The sequence below is a fragment of the Leucopleurus acutus genome (genome assembly GCF_964270905.1).
Source record: "Leucopleurus acutus genome assembly, chromosome: 2".
NCBI classification, from domain to species: Eukaryota; Metazoa; Chordata; class Mammalia; order Artiodactyla; family Delphinidae; genus Leucopleurus; species Leucopleurus acutus.
This window is the reverse complement of record NC_139143.1, coordinates 22,835,669-22,852,912: the sequence shown is the minus strand read 5'-3', so window position 1 is coordinate 22,852,912 and position 17,244 is coordinate 22,835,669. Positions and strand designations below refer to the sequence as shown.

Here is a 17,244-nt window from a genome sequence, read left to right as displayed (position 1 = left end):
TTTTCTTTATTCAGAAACTTAAGACTTGGGTACATCAAATAAAACCAATTTCTGGGGGAAAAAAATCAAAATCCACAACAGAAAAAAAAAAGTTAACACTGTCTGGGCCATATCAGAACCCAGAGTATATATTCTTTTCATTGAAAATGTCTAGGCATTTCATAATTGACCTTTTGATATGAAGTGACCTATAATATTTTCAATTTGTCGTTCTTGGTGTTGAGGTCCATAGGACAAGCTAGGAAGTCTTCAAACCTTGAGCTGAATTCCATGAGGGGTTATTTGGCTTTTGAATCGGTTTGTCCTTGTCTAAGAGATAGCAGCAGCAACAGCGCCCACCTTCTGGGCAGCTTCTTTCTTGGCATGATGAGCCTGTAGGACTGTCACATCTTCATCTACCTTGGAGCAGAGAGATTCGGGGGACTCCAGCATGTGCAGCAGCGTAGAGCTGTCAATCCTCAGCAGCATTCCCATAATCTTCCCAGCCAGGTTTGAGTGCATGGTCTAGATGAGCGGGAACAAACGTTCACCCAGCATCTGCTTCTGTTCCTTGGGGGGGGCAGGGGGAGGGGAGCGCTGCGGTCAGCATAGAGGCAGTCAGCGGCTCCTGCCCCTGCACATGGACCACAGGCTGGGGTGCCTGCAGGGGCTGGATGGCAGGGTGAGGGCTGCGGACACTGGAGGCGTATTCGTAAGGTGCAACAGCCCAAGGAGCAGCCGCAGCAACAGCAGCACAAGGCGCTAAGTTCTGCACAGCTGTGGGAACTCACAGACTCACAGCTGTCAGTCAGCCCTTGCTGGGCAGCCCCAGCTCCACCAAAGTCCATAGCCAAGCAGTTCGGGCACTCAGACCTGACTCTCTGAGCGGTTGTAGAGAGGCCGCGAGAGGCCAGAGCATTACCAGTTGGAGCCAGATGGCAAAGAGCTGGACGAGGCCCAGACTTGCGTATAGCACTTGGCATTCCTTGGAAGCCTTGAGGTCTCCCACGTTGCTGCCAGCGTGGATTAGGCCTCAGCTGTGCTAACTAGTTAGGTGTGTAATATGGAGGTCTTCCCTGAGCCTGTGGAACTGCTGGCACAAAGTAGCTCCCAGCTGCATGCTGGAACTGATTTAAGATGGTATTGGCAGGGAGAGCTCTCATCACAGCCACCCGCTGCATATACTGGTTGGTCAGGTGAGCCTTTTTCTCTTCCTTTCTCTGGGCCAGGGTGACATACAGTGACTTGGAGCCCATGATGCATCCACTCAGCGACTGCTTTGGTTGCCTCTTCAGGGGCTGAGGAGCAGACAAAGCCAAACCTTTGCTTCTCCCATCCTACAGCATCACCTTAGCACTGGTGATTGATCCTACTGGGCATATACCCTGAGAAAACCATAATTCAAAAAGATACATGGGGCCTCCCTGGTGGCACAGTGGTTAAGAATCCACCTGCCAATGCAGGGGACACGGGTTCAAGCCCTGGTCCGGGAAGATCCCACATGCCATGGAGCAACTAAGCCCGTGCACCACAACTACTGAGCCTGCGCTCTAGAGCCCGTGAGCCACAACTACTGAGCCTGCGTGCCTAGAACCCATGCTCCTCAACAAAAGCCACTGCAATGAGAATCCCACCCCCCGCAATGAAGAGTAGCCCCTGCTCTCTGCAACTAGAGAAAGCCCGTGCACAGCAATAAAGACCCAACACAGACCCCAAAAATTAATTAATTAATTAAAAAAAAATGATAACAATTTAAAAAAAAAGATGCATGTACTATAATGTTCACTGCAGCACTATTTACAATAGCCAGGACATGGAAGCAACCTAAATGTCCATTAACAGATGAATGGATAAAGAAGATGTGGCACATATATACAATGGAATATTACTCAGCCATAAAAAGGAAAGAAATTGAATTATTTGTAGTGAGGTGGATGGACCTAGAGTCTTTCATATGGAGTGAAGTAAGTCAGAAAGAGAAAAACAAATACCATATGCTAATGCATATATATGGAATCCAAAAAAAATGGTACTGATGAACCTAGTGGCAGGGCAGGAATAAAGACGCAGACGTAGGGAACGGACTTGAGGACACGGAGGGGGAAGGGGAGGCTGGGACGAAGTGTGAGAGTAGCATTGACATATATACACTACCAAATGTAAAATAGATAGCTAGTGGGAAGCTGCTGCATAGCACAGGGAGATCAACTCAATGCTCTGTGATGACCTAGAGGGGTGGGATAGGGAAGGTGGGAGGGAGGCTCAAGAGGGAAGGGATATGGGGACATATGTATAAGTATAGCTGATTCACTTTGTTGTACAGCAGAAACTAACACGACATTGTAAAGCCATTATACTCCAATAAAGATGTGAAAAAAAAAGGAGGAAACTCTTAACTTCTCATCATCAATGGTATCACCCAAGTTCTTAATGCAGAGATTCAGCCCCTGATAGCAACTACTTCTTTCCTGTTTCAGCTGTTCAAATTTCAGCTTTAAATCAGCCTGCCATTCCACTTTCTTCTGTGGATGGCCAAAGAAAATTACTTTCCCACTGATTTAGGATTTTCTGTGTATAGTATCATGACATCTGCAAGCAGTGACAGCTTTACTTCGTTCTTTCCAATTTGGATTCCTTTTTTCTTTTTCCCTGATTGCTGTGGCTAGGACTTCCAAAACTATGTTGAATAAAAGTGGTGAGAGTGGACACACTTGTCTTGTTCCTGATCTTAGAAGAAATGCTTTCAGCTTTTCACCATTGAGTATGATGTTAGCTGTGAGTTTATCATATATGGCCTTTATTATGTTAAGGTATGTTCCCTGTATACCACTTTCTGGAGAGATTTTTATCATAAATGTGTGCTGAATTTTATCAAAAGCTTTTTCTGCATTATTGAGATGACAATGTGGTTTTTATTCTTCAATTTGTTAATATGATATATCACATAGATAGATTTGCAGATATTGAACCATACTTGCATCCTTGGGATAAATCCCACTTGATCATGATGTATGACCTTTCTAATGTATTGTTGGATTTGGTTTGCTAATATTTTGTTGAGGATTTTTGCATCTATATTCATCAGTATTATTGACCTGTAATTTTCTTTTTGTGTGATATCTTCATCTGATTTTGGTATCAGGGTGATGCTGGCCTCATAGAATGAGTTCGGAAGTATTTTTTCTTCTGGAATTTTTTGTAATAGTTTGAGAAGAATAGTTGTTAACTCTTCTCTAAGTGTCTAGATGTCTGTTTCCTTTCCCAGGTTAGGGAAGTTTTCAGTTATTATGTCTTCAAATATATTCTCAGCCCCTTTCTCTCTCTCTTCTTCTGGGACTCCTATAATGTGAACTGTCATACACTTGGTGTTGTCCCAGAGGTCTCTTACACTGTCCTCATTTCTTTTTATTCTTTTTTTCTTTTTTCTGTTCAACATCAGTGATTTCTACTACTCTGTCTTCTACCTCACTAATCCATTCCTCTGTATCATTTAGTCTACAGCTGATTCCTTCTAGTGTATTTGTCATTTCAGTTACTGTATCCTTCAGTTCTGTTGGTTGTTCTTTATACTTTCAAACACTTTGTTAAAAACTTCACTGTGCACTCATTCTTCTAAACCTGGGACCCCAGGGCCCTGCAGCCAGAGACTCTGAGACCTAGCATCACCTACCAGTGAGCAGGAACCAGCCCCACAATCCCTGGCCCTGCCCACAATCAAGTCTGCTCTAGCCTTGAGACTAGCCTCGCCCACCAGTGGGGTGCACTCATTCTTTTCCTGAGGTCTTTGATCATCATTATGACCATTACCCTGAATTCTTTCTCGGATAGATTTCCTATCTCAGCTTCACTTAGTTCTTCTTCTGGGGTTTTATCTTGTTCCTTAGTTTGGAACATGTTCCTCTGTTGCCTCACTCTGCCCCACTTGCTGTTTTATTTCTATGTAACTAGCAGGTTGGTTATGTTTTCTGACCTTGGAGAAGTGGCCTTTTCTAGGAGACATCCTACATGTCTCTGCAATGTACTCATCTCTAGGGGTGCTCCCCTATGTGGGCTGTGGGGATCCTTCTGTTGTAGTGGGCTGACTCCTGTAGGTGGTCTGGTTGACTTACTTGGCCCTCTGTCCAATTGGTTGCCAAGCCCTGCCTTGTGTGGGGGCTGCCAGCCACTGATTGGCAGGCTGGATCATCAGGCATCTGACTGCAGAACCCTGGAAGTTACTGGGGCTAGTCCTGTTTCACTGGTGGGCAAAGTTGGGGTCCAGGAGATCCTGAGGCCGGTGCTCACCCACCAGTGGGTGAAACCAGGTGCTTGGGCTACTGCTGGCCCACTGATGGGAAAAGCCAGGTCCTAGGGTCTGCCAGGCCCAGGTGTCCCACAGCTGGTGTTGGATCACTGATGGGTGGCGCTGATTCCTGACACACCTGGCTGAGTGGTCTGGGGTGTCCCGAAGCTTTTGTCTGTCCACTGGTGGTGAGGCTGGTCGCAAGGTTAAAGCAGACTTGATGCTGGGCAGGGCCAGGGGTTCTGGGGCTGGTACCTGCCAACTGGTGGATGGCGCTGGGTCTGAGTCTCTGGCTGCAGGCATCTGGGGTCCTGGGTCTCATGCCTATGCACTGGTATGTGGAGCTGGGTCCCAGGTCCTCTGGTGAGCAGAGCCATATCCAGGGGTGGCCTGCGCTCAGGAGGTCTTAAGGCAGCCTCTCTGCTGGTGGGTGTGTCTGTGTCCACACCCAGTTAGTTGCTTGGCTTGAGGAGTCCCTGTGTTTGTACCTACATGCTATTGTGTCAGGCTGGGGCTGGTCCTGAGGCTAATAAGCTAGAGGGAGGACTCCAAATGGCACCTGCCAGCACCAGTGTCCACGTGGTAGAAAGAGTTTCCAAAAATGGCTGCACCAGTGTCTATGTCCCCAAGGTATGCTCCAGTTGGCTTTTGCCTCTCCAAGATCGGCAGGTAGGTCTGACCCAGGCTCCTGTCAAATTACTGCTTCTGCCCTGGGTCCTGGAGCATGTGAAATTTTGGGTATGCCCTTTAAGAGTGGAGTCCCTATTTCCCTCAATCCTGTGGTACTCTCACAATAAGCCCCGCTGGCCTTCAAAGCCAAACATTCTGGGGACTGATGTGGGGCTCAGACCCCTCACTCCTTGGGGAGAACCTCTGCAATTATAATTATTCTCTCATTTGTGGGTCACCTACCCCAGGGTATGGGACGTGACTATACCATGACTCTGCCCATTCTACCCATCTTGTTGTGGTTCCTTCTTTATATGTTTAACTGTAGATGATCTTTTCTGGTAGATTCTGGTCTTTTTCATCGATGGGTGTTCTGTAGATAGTTGTAATTTTGGTGTGCCCGTGAAGGGAGGGGAGCTCAGGGTCTTTCTACTCTGCCAGCTTGGTGTATCTCCACTGGAGCATTTATTTTTAATGAAGTATACAGTAATTGAAATACAATGTTATATTAGTTTCAGGTGTTCAACATAGTGATTCAGCATTTATATACAGTATGAGGTGATCACCAAGATAAGTCTAGGTACCACCTGTCACCATTTAAAGTTATTAAAATATTATTGACCATATGAACTATTCTGTATATTATATCCCCATGACTTATTCATTTAATAACTGAAAGTTTGTGGCTTTTAGTCTCCTTCACCTATTTTGCTTATCCTCCAAACCCCTCTTCTCTGGCCACAACCAGCTTGTTCTCTGTATCTATGCATCTGTTTCTGTTTTGTCTGCTCATCTGTTCTGTTTTTTAGATTCCACATATGAATGAATTCATACAGTATTTGTCTTTCTGTCTGACATTTCATTTAGCATAATATCCTCTAGATCCATCCCATGTTGTTGCAAATAGCATGATTTCTTTTTTTTTTTAATGGCTGAGTGACACTGCATTGTGAGATATATATATATATATACCACATCTTTTTTTACCATTCATCCAGCAGTGGATACTTCAGTTGCTTCTATATCTTGGCTATTGAAAATAATGCTGCAATGTACATAAGGGTGCATATATCTTTTCCAATTAGTGTTTTCATCTTCAGGTAAATATCCAGAAGTGGAATTGATGGATCATATGGTAGCACTATTTTTAATTTGGGGGGAACTTCCATATTGTTTTCCATAGTGGCTGCATCAACTTACATTCCCACCAACAGTGAATGAGAGTTCCTTTTTCCCCAATATCCTCACCAACACTTGTTATTTTTTGCATTTTTGATAATAGCCATTCTGACAGATGTAAGGTGAAACAAGCATACCTTGGAGACATTGCAAGTTTTGTTTCAGACCACTACAATAAAGCAAATATGGCAGTAAAATGAGTTGACAGATTTTTTTGGTTTCCCAGTACATATAAAAATTATGTTTATACCATATTTTAGTGTATTAAGTGTGCAATAGCATCATATCTGAAAAACAACGTACATACCTTAATTTTAAAATACTTTATTGCTAAAAAGTGCTAACCATTGTATGATAACAGAGTGTTGCCACAAACCTTCAATTTGTACAAAATAAAATATCTGTGAAGCTCAATAAACCAAAGTACAATAAAACAAGGTATGCCTGTATTTTGCTGTGGCTTTTTTTTTTTTTTTTTTTCCACTGTGGCTTTGACTTGCATTTCCCTGATGATTAGTGATGCTGAGATTTTTTTCATGGGCCAGTTGTCCATCTGTATGTCTTGTTTGGAAAAATGTCTGTTCAGATCCCCTGTCCATTTTTAATTGGATTATGTGTTTTTTGATATTAAACTGTATAAGTGTTTTATATATTCTGGATATTAGCCACGTATTAGATATATGATTTGCAAGTATCTTCTCCCATTCATTACGTTACCTTTTCATTTTGTTGTGGATTTCCTTCACTGTGCAAAAGCTTTTTACTTTCATGTAGTCTATTTGTTTATTTTTGGGTTTTTTGCCCTTGCCTGGAAAAACAGATACAAAAAAAAAAAATTACTAAGATCAATGTCAAAGAGCTGAATGCCTATGATTTCTTCTAGGAGTTTTATGGCTTCAGGTCTTATATTCAAGTCTTTAATCCATTTTATTTTTGTACATTGTGTAAAATAGTGGCTTTTGCACATAACTGTCCAGTTTTCTCAACACAATTTATTGAAGAAACTTTTTCCTATTGTATATTTTTGCCTCCTTTGTTGTAGATTAATTGACCATATAAGTGTGGGTTCATTTTTGGGCTCTCTCTTCTGTTCCATAGATCTACCTGTCTGTTTTTGTGTCAGTACCATATAATTTTGATTACTATAGCTTGGTTGTATAGTTTGAAATTAGGAAGGATTATGCCTCCAGCTTTGTTCTTTCTTAAGACTGCTTTGGCTATTCAGGGTTTTTTTGGTAGTTCCATACAAATTTTAAGATTATTTGTTCTAGTTGTGTGAAAAATGCCATTGGTATTTTGATAGGAATGGTATTGCATCTGTATATTGCTTTGGGTAGTACGGACATTTTAATATTAATTCTTCCAATCCAAGAGATTTATCTTTGCCTTCTTTCATTTCTTTCCTCAATGTCTTACAGTTTTCAGTGTACAGGTCTTTCACCTGCTTAGTTAAATTTACCAGACAGAAATCATACTTTCTGTCTCTATAGATTTGCCTGTTCTGGACATTTTATATCAATGGAATCAACAATATGTGGTCTCCAGTAAATGACTTCTTTCACTTAGGATAATGTTTTCAAGGTTCATCCATGTTGTAGCAATCGTACTTCATCCCTTTTCATGCCTGAATTACATAACATACCATACGAATATACCATATTTTGTCTGTTCATCTGTTGATGGGCATTGGGTTGTTTCCACTTTTTGTTTATTACAAATAATGTTTCTATGAATATTCATATGCAAGTTATTATATGAATTATGTTTTCATTTCTCTTGAGTATATATCAAGAGTGGAATTTCTGGGTCAGATAGTAACTCTACGTTTAACCTTCTGAGGAAATGCCAAACTCTTTTCCAAAGTAGTGGTACCATTTTACATTCCCACAAACAGTATATGAAGGTTCCAATCTCTCTACATTGTCTCCAACACTTACTATCTCTTTTTTATTTTAGCCATCCTAGTGGGTATAAGGTGGTATTTCAGTGTGGTTTTGTTTTGCACTTCCCTGAGGCCTAGGGAATACATCATCTTTTGATAAAAATTAGAGGAGATGAGCTTTTTCTATATAATTAACCATTTCTTTGTTTCAGAGGATGTTTCTTTCAGATAGACTTCTTTTCATTGGAACAATTTTTCATAATTCCCAATTTACTTAAAACTTAGGGCAATCCACTCATCACCATTTTTATCTAGGTGTTTCACATACATATGCCCACTGATGGGCATACATATTTATACTCTCACAACCCCTATTGCAGTAGTTCTTTATCCCATGTAGGTATTTTTAAAATGCATAATTAATAATAAAGTAATAATAGTTCAAAGAAAAGCTGTTCTCATGAGAATAGCAAGCAGCGGTTCTCAGAGGCTGAACCTTCTCAGAATGGCTAGATTTTTGTCATTTAATCTTTGCCTACCCATTTACAATATACATTGCACTGTGAATAACAAAAGCAACACCCTTCCCTAAATTCCCAAAATATGTAAATCAGAAGTTGTAGTTCACGAGAGAAAATGTGGGTTCTGAGGGAATGGAGAAAGTACATGGACCACTATCTCTAAGAAACAAAGTTCTCTAAGGAGCCAAACAATAGCACCTGTAACAATTGGCCCAACATGGCCAGGAGTTGGTTAATGATTGACAGCTCCTTTAAGTTTTGTCTCCATCTCCAACTTAAGGCCAGCCAGAGATATCTCTAAGCAATCATATAGGATGCCCCCCTTCTAGTTACTCTTCCTAACCCTCCTACCACTTCCCCATGCTAACAGCCTCCAATCAAGGCATACCTGAAGCCTTCCCTTTTCCACTATAAAGGTTTATCACTCCTCTGTCTACCTTTGAATCTCTGCCAAAACACAAGTCATGGTGGCTGACTGCCTTGCTACAGTAAGCTCTGAATGTGTACCCCTTGCCTTTTCTCATTTGGTTCATCTTTTATTTCCACATAGGCTATTTGGATTTAATATTCTAGCCCAATTTAGAATCTGCTTAACTATTTTCTGGATCCGACAGAAGAAAGTAGGACTCCTGTGACATTGACCTTACTCTGAATCAGTCCTATGGAGTGGAAAGAGCATGAGGTTTGGAGTTGAGAGACAATGATTGTAGTTCAAGTCTGCTGCTAACAGCTGTGTGACGCTGGTTCTGCCACTGGACCTCAGTTTCCCTACCTATAAAGGGGAACGGCTGGGGTGGGAGGAGAGGAGTGTACTGTATATCTAAAATAGCTTCCGTTTCTTAATCACAGGATATTAGAATTGGTTTATAATACTCTGTGATTAATTGCCTCCCCCAACCTTCTAACTTCATTCTCATCTAATTAGAGCAAATTTCCTACACATGGAAGGATGGTGTTCCTTTTCACCAAGTGTTTCACACTATAGTCTTCAAACCAACTTCATCAGACACCTGGGAGTATTTGTTAAAAACCACAGTTTCCTGGTCCCTACCTGACTTAATGAATCTGGATCCCTGGTAAAGGGCCCCAGAATCAACACTTCCAACAAGCTCCCAGGTGATTTGTATACTATTAATAATTAATATTTATTACTATGTTCCTGGATTGTTTCAAATGCTTTATATTCACTAATTCCTGTAAGCCTCACAGCAACTCTAAATGGTCAAGTTGGGGAGCTTCAAGATGGTGGAAGAGTAAGACGTGATCACCTTCCTCCCAACAAATATATCAGAAATACATCTACATGTGGAATAACTCCTACAGAACACCTACTGAACGCTGGCAGAAGACCTCAGACCTCCCAAAAGGCAAGAAACTCCCCCACGTGCCTGGGTAGGGCAAAAGAAAAAAAGAATAAACAGAGACAAAAGAATGGGGACGGGACCTGCACCAGAAAGAGGGAGCTGTGAAGGAGGAAAAGTTTCCACACACTAGAAGCCCCTTCGCGGGCGGAGACTGCAGGAGGCAGAGGGGGAAGCTTGGGAGCCGCGGAGGAGAGCACAGCAACAGGGGTGCGGAGGGCAAAGCGGAGATTCCCGCACAGAGGATCGGGGCCGACCGGCACTCACCAGCCGAGAGGCTTGTCTGCTCACCCGCCGGGGCGGGCGGGGCTGGGAGCTGAGGCTCGGGCTTCGGTCGGAGCTCACGGAGAGGACTGGGGTTGGCGGCGTGAACACAGCTTGAAGGGACTAGTGCACCACAGCTAGCCGGGAGGGAGTCCGGGAAAAGTCTGGAGCTGCCGAAGAGTCAAGAGACTTTTTCTTCCCTCTTTGTTTCCTGGTGCGCGAGGAGAGGGGATTAAAGCGCTGCTTAAAGGAGCTCCACAGACGGGCGCGAGCCGCGGCTATCAGCAGGGACCCCAGAGATGAGCATGAGACGCTAAGGCCGCTGCTGCCACCACCAAGAAGCCTGTGTGCGAGCACAGGTCACTATCCACACCTCCCGTCCGGGGAGTCTGTGCAGCCCGCCACTGTCAGGGTCCCGGGATCCAGGGACAACTCCCCCGGGAGAACGCACGGCGCGCCTCAGGCTGGTGCAACGTCACGCTGGCCTCTGCCGCTGCAGGCTCGCCCCGCACTCCGTGCCCCTCCTTCCCCCGGCCTGAGTGAGCCAGAGCTGCCGAATCAGCTGCTCCTTTAACCCAGTCCTGTCTGAGCGAAGAACACACGCCCTCCGGCGACCTACACGCAGAGGCGGGGCCAAATCCAAAGCTGAGCCCCCGGGAGCTGTGAGAACAAAGAAGAGAAAGGGAAATCCCTCCCAGCAGCCTCAGGAGCAGCGGATTAAATCTCCACCATCACCTTGATGTACCTGCATCTGTGGAATAGCTGAATCATCCCAAATAGATGAGGCGGACTTTGGAAGCAACGATATATATTTTTTTTCCTTTTTCTCTTTTGTGAGTGTGCATGTGTATGCTTCTGTGTGTGATTTTTTCTGTATAGCTTTGCTTTCGCCACTTGTCCTAGGGGTCTGTCTGTCCTTTTTTTTTGTATAGTTTTTAGCACTTGTTATCATTGGTGGATTTGTTTTTTGGGTTGGTTGCTCCCTCTTTTTTTTTTTGCGGTACGCGGGCCCCTCACTGTCGTGGCCTCTCCCGTTGCGGAGCACAGGCTCCAGACGCGCAGGCTCAGCGGCCATGGCTCACGGGCCCAGCCGCTCCGCAGCATGTGGGATCTTCCCGGACTGGGGCACGAAGCCGCGTCCCCTGCATGGGCAGGCGGACTCTCAACCACTGCGCCACCAGGGAAGCCCTGGTTGCTCTCTTCTTTCTTTCTTTCTTTTTTTTATTATTACTTTTTAAACGTTTTTACTTTCAATAATTACTTTTAATTTTAATAACTTTATTTTATTTTTTCTTTCTTTTTTTCTCCCTTTTATTCTAAGCCATGTGGATGACAGGGTCTTGGTGCTCTGGCCGGGCGTCAGGCCTGTGCCTCTGAGGTGGGAGAGCTGAGTTCAGGACATTGGTCCACCAGAGAACTTCCAGATCCACGTAATATCAAATGGCGAAAATCTCTCAGAGATCTCCATCTCAACGCCAAAACGCAGCTCCACTCAACGACCAGCAAGCTACAGTGATGGACACCCTATGCCAAACAACTAGCAACACAGGAACACAACCCCACACATTAGCAGAGAGACTGCCTAAAATCATAATAAGGTCACAGACACCCCAAAACACACCACCAGATGCGGATGTGCCCACCAGAAAGACAAGATCCATCCTCATCCACCAGAATACAGGCACTAGTCCCCTCCACCAGGAAGCCTACACAACCCATTGAACCAACCTTATGCACTGGAGGCAGACACCAAAACCAATGGGAACTATGAACCTGCAGCCTGCAAAATGGAGACCCCAAACACAGTAAGTTAAGCAAAATGAGAAGACAGAGAAACACACAGCAGATGAAAGAGCAAGGTAAAAACCCACCAGACCTAACGAAGAGGAAATAGGCAGTCTACCTGAAAAAATACAGAATAATGATAGTAAAGATGATCCAAAATATTGGAAATAGAATGGAGAAAATACAAAAAACATTTAACAAAGACCTAGAAGAACTAAAGAGCAAAAAAAAAACAATGATGAAGAACACAATAGTGAAATTAAAAATTCTCTAGAAGGAATCAATAGCAGAATAACTGAGGTGGAAGAATGTAAGTGACCTGGAAGATAAAATAGTGGAAAGAACTCCTGCAGGGCAGAATACACAAAAAAGAATGAAAAAATTTTAGGACAGTCTCAGAGACCTCTGGGACAACATTGAACACACAAACATTCAAATTATAGGGGTCCCAGAAGAAGAAGAGAGAAAGAAAGGGACTAAGAAAATATTTGAAGGGATTATAGTTGAAAACTTCCCTAGTATGGGAAAGGAAATAGTTAATCAAGTCCAGGAAGCACAGAGAGTCCCATACAGGATAAATCCAAGGGGAAACACACCAAGACACATATTAATCAAACTATCACACATTAAACACAAAGAAAAAATATTAAAAGCAGCAAGGGAAGAACAACAAATAATATACAAGGGAATACCCATAAGGTTAACAGCTGATCTTTCAGCAGAAACTCTGCAAGCCGGAAGGGAGTGGCAGGAAATATTTAAGTGATGAAAGGGAAAAACCTACAACCAAGATTATTCTACCCAGCAAGGATCTCATTCAGATTCAACAGAGAAATTAAAACCTTTACAGACAAACAAAAGCTAAGAGAATTCAGCACCACCAAACCAGCTCTACAACAACAACAACAACTTCTCTAGGCAGGAAACACAAGAGAAGGTAAAAACCTATAATGACAAACCCAAAACAATTAAGAAAATGGTAATAGGAACATACATATCGATAATTACCTTAAATGTTAATGGATTAACTGCCCCAACCAAAAGACATTGACTGAATGGATACAAAAACAAGACCCGTATATATGCTCTCTACAAGACACCCACTTCAGACCTAGGGACACATACAGACTGAAAGTGAGGGGATAGAAAAAGATACTCCTTGCAAATGGAAATCAAAAGAAAGCTGGAGTAGCAATTCTCATATCAGACAAAATAGACTTTAAAAGAAAGAATATTACAAGAGACAAAGAAGGACACTACATAATGATCAAGGGATCGATCCAAGAAGAAGATACTACAATTGTAAATATTTATGCACCCAACACAGGAGCAACTCAATACATAAAGCAAATGCTAACAACGATAAAAGGGGAAATCAACAGTAACACAATCATAGTAGGGGACTTTAACACCCCACTTTGACCAATGGACAGATCATCCAAAATGAAAATTAATAAGGAAACACAAGCTTTAAATGATACCTTAAAGAAGATGGACTTCATTGATATTTATAGGACATTCCATCCGAAAACAACAGAATACACTGTCTTCTCAAGTGCTCATGGAACATTCTCCAGGAGACATCATATATTGGGTCACAAATCAAGCCTTGGTAAATTTAAGAAAATTGAAATCATATTAAGTATCTTTTCTGACCACAATGCTATGAGACTAGATATCAATTACAGGAAAAAATCTGTAAAAAATACAAACACATGGAGGCTAAACAATAAACTACTTAATAACCAAGAGATCACTAAAGATATCAAAGAGGAAATCAAAAATTATGTAGAAACAAATGGCAATGAAAACACGACAACGCGAAATCTATGGGATGCAGCAAAAGCAGCTCTAACAGGGAAGTTTATAGCAACACAATCCTACCTCAAGAAACAAGAAACATCTCAAATAAACAACCTAACCTTACACCTAAAGCAATTAGAGAAAGAAGAACAAAAACACCCCAAAATTAGCAGAAGGAAGGATTCATAAAGATCAGATCGGAAATAAATGAAAAAGAAATGAAGGAAACAATAGCAAAGATCAATAAAAGTAAAAGCTGGTTCTTTGATAGGATAAACAAAACTGATAAAACATTAGCCAGACTCATCCAGAAAAAAAGGAGAAGACTCAAATCAATACAATTAGAAATGAAAAAGGGGAAGTAACAACTAACACTGCAGAAATACAAAGAATCATGAGAGATTACTACAAGCAACTATATGCCAATAAAATGGACAACCTGGAAGAAATGGACAAATTTTTAGTAGAGCACTACCTTTTGAGACTGAACTAAGAAGAAATAGAAAATATAAACAGACTATTCACAAGAACTGAAATAGAGTCTGTGAGTAAAAATCTTCCAACAAACAAAAGCCCAGGACCAGATGGCTTCACAGGTGAATTCTATCAAACCTTTAGAGAAAAGTTAACACCTATCCTTCTCAAACTCTTCCAAAATATAGCAGAGGGAGGAACACTCCCAAACTCATTCTACGAGGCCACCATCACCCTGATACCAAAACCAGACAAAGATGTCACAAAAAAAGAAACTACAGGCCAATATCACTGATGAACATAGATGCAAAAATCCTCAACAAAATACTAGTAAACAGAATCCAACAGCACATTAAAAGGATCATATACCATGATCAAGTGGGGTTTATCCCAGGAATGCAAGGATTCTTTAATATACACAAATCAATCAATGTGATGCACCGTATTAACAAATTGAAGAATAAAAACCGTATGATCATCTCAATAGATGCAGAGAAAGCTTTTGACAAAATTCAACACCCATATATGATAAAAACTCTCCAGAAATTAGGCATAGGAGGAAATTATGTCCACATAATAAAGGCCATATATGAGAAACCCACAGTCAACATCGTCCTCAGTTGTGAAAAACTGACACCATTTCCACTAAGATCAGGAACAAGACAAGCTTGCCCACTCTCACCACTCTTATTCAACATAGTTTTGGAAGTTTTAGCCACAGCAATCTGAGAAGAAAAAGAAATGAAAGGAACCCAAATTGGAAAAGAAGAAGCAAAACTGTCACTGTTTGCAGATGACATGATACTATTCTTAAAGAATCCTAAAGATGCTACGAGAAAACTACTAGATCTAATCAATGAATTTGGTAAAGTAGCAGGATACAAAATTAATGCATAGAAATCTCTTGCATTCTTATACACTAACAATGAAAAATCAGAAAGAGAAATTAAGGAAACAATCCCATTCACCACTGCAACAAAAAGAATAAAATACCTAGGAATAAACCTACCTAAGGAGACAAAAGACCTGTATGCAGAAAACTATAAGACACTGATGAAAGAAATTAAAGATGATACAAACAGATCGACAGATTTACCATGTTCTTGGATTGGAAGAATCAACATTGTGAAAATGACTCTACTACCCAAAGCAATCTACAGATTCAATGCAATCGCTATCAAACTACCACTGGCATTTTTCACAGAACTAGAACAAAAAATTTCACAATTTGTATGGAAACACAAAAGACCCCGAATAGCCAAAGCAATCTTGAGAACGAAAAACGGAGATGGAGGAATCAGGCTCCCTGACTTCAGACTATACTACAAAGCTACAGTAATCAAGACAGTATGGTACTGGCACAAAAACAGAAATATAGATCAATGGAACAGCATAGAAAGCCCAGACATAAACCCACGCACATATGGTCACCTTATCTTTGATAAAGGAGGCAGGAATGTACAATGGAGAAAGAACAGCCTCTTCAATAAGTGGTGCTGGAAAACTGGACAGCTACATGTAAAAGTATGAGATTAAAACACTCCCTAACACCATACACAAAAATAAGCTCAAAATGGATTAAAGACCTAAATGTAAGGCCAGAAACTATCAAACCCTTAGAGGAAAACATAGGCAGAACACTCTATGACATAAATCACAGCAAGTTCCTTTCTGACCCACCTCTTAGAGAAATGGAAATAAAAACAAAAATAAATAAATGGGACCTAATGAAGCTTCAAAGCTTTTGCACAGCAAAGGAAACCATAAACAAGATGAAAGGACAGCCCTCAGAATGGGAGAAAATATTTGCAAATGAAGCAACTGACAAAGGATTAATCACCAAAATTTACAAGCAGCTCATGCAGCCAAATAACAAAAAAAACAAACAACCCAATCCAAAAATGGGCAGAAGACCTAAACAGACATTTCTCCAAAGAAGATATGCAGACTGCCAACAAACACATGAAACAATGCTCAACATCATTAATCATTAGAGAAAGGCAAATCAAAACTACAATGAGATATCATCTCACACCAGTGAGAATGGCCATCATCAAAAAATCTAGAAACAATAAATGCTGGAGAGGGTGTGGAGAAAAGGGAACACTCTTGCACTGCTGGTGGGAATGTGACTTGGTACACCCACTATGGAGAACAGTATGGAGGTTCCTTAAAAAACTACAAATAGAACTACCATATGACCCAGCAGTCCCACTACTGGGCATATACCCTGATAAAACCATAATTCGAAAAGAGTCATGTACCAAAATGTTCGTTGCAGCTCTATTTACAATAGCCCAGAGATGGAAACAACCTAAGTGTCCATCATCGGATGAATGGATAAAGAAGATGTGGCACATATATACAATGGAATATTACTCAGCCATAAAAGGAAACGAAATTGAGTTATTTGTAGTGAGGTGGATGGACCTAGAGTCTGTCATACAGAGTGAAGTAAGTCAGAAAGAGAAAGACAAATACCGTATGCTAACACATATATATGGAATCTAAGAAAAAAAATGTCATGAAGAACCTAGGGGTAAGACAGGAATAAAGACACAGACCTACTAGAGAATGGACTTGAGGATATGGGGAGGGGGAAGGATAAGCTGGGACAAAGTGAGAGAGGGGCATGGACATATATACACTACCAAACGTAAAATAGATAGCTAGTGGGAAGCAGCTGCATAGCACGGGGAGATCAGCTCGGTGCTTTGTGACCACCTAGAAGGGTGGGATAGGGAGGGTGGGAGGGAGGGAGACGCAAGAGGGAAGATATATGGGATATATGTGTATGTATATCTGATTCACTTTGTTATAAAGTAGAAACTAACGTACCAACGTAAAGCAATTATACTCCAATAAAGATGTTAAACATAAATAAATAAATAAATGGTCACGTTATCCCTATTTCACAGATGGGAAACTGAGGCATAGTTTCTCTTGGCCAGGATCACAAAGCTAGTGTAGGGGAGGAAAAATTCATTTCCCTCAACCCTAGTAGGGTCCCTGGCTGGATCTGAACATTAAATTGAAAGATCAACA

At 41.6% G+C, this 17,244-nt stretch overlaps 1 pseudogene across 1 annotated transcript; it reads right to left on the bottom strand.

The window, feature by feature from the left end:
• Positions 1-211: 211 nt before the first annotated feature.
• On the bottom strand, positions 212-1,394 carry LOC309973614 (polyadenylate-binding protein 4-like; annotated as a pseudogene). The gene has a single exon. The product of its transcript is annotated as a polyadenylate-binding protein 4-like (transcript).
• Between the last annotated feature and the right edge of the window lie 15,850 nt (positions 1,395-17,244).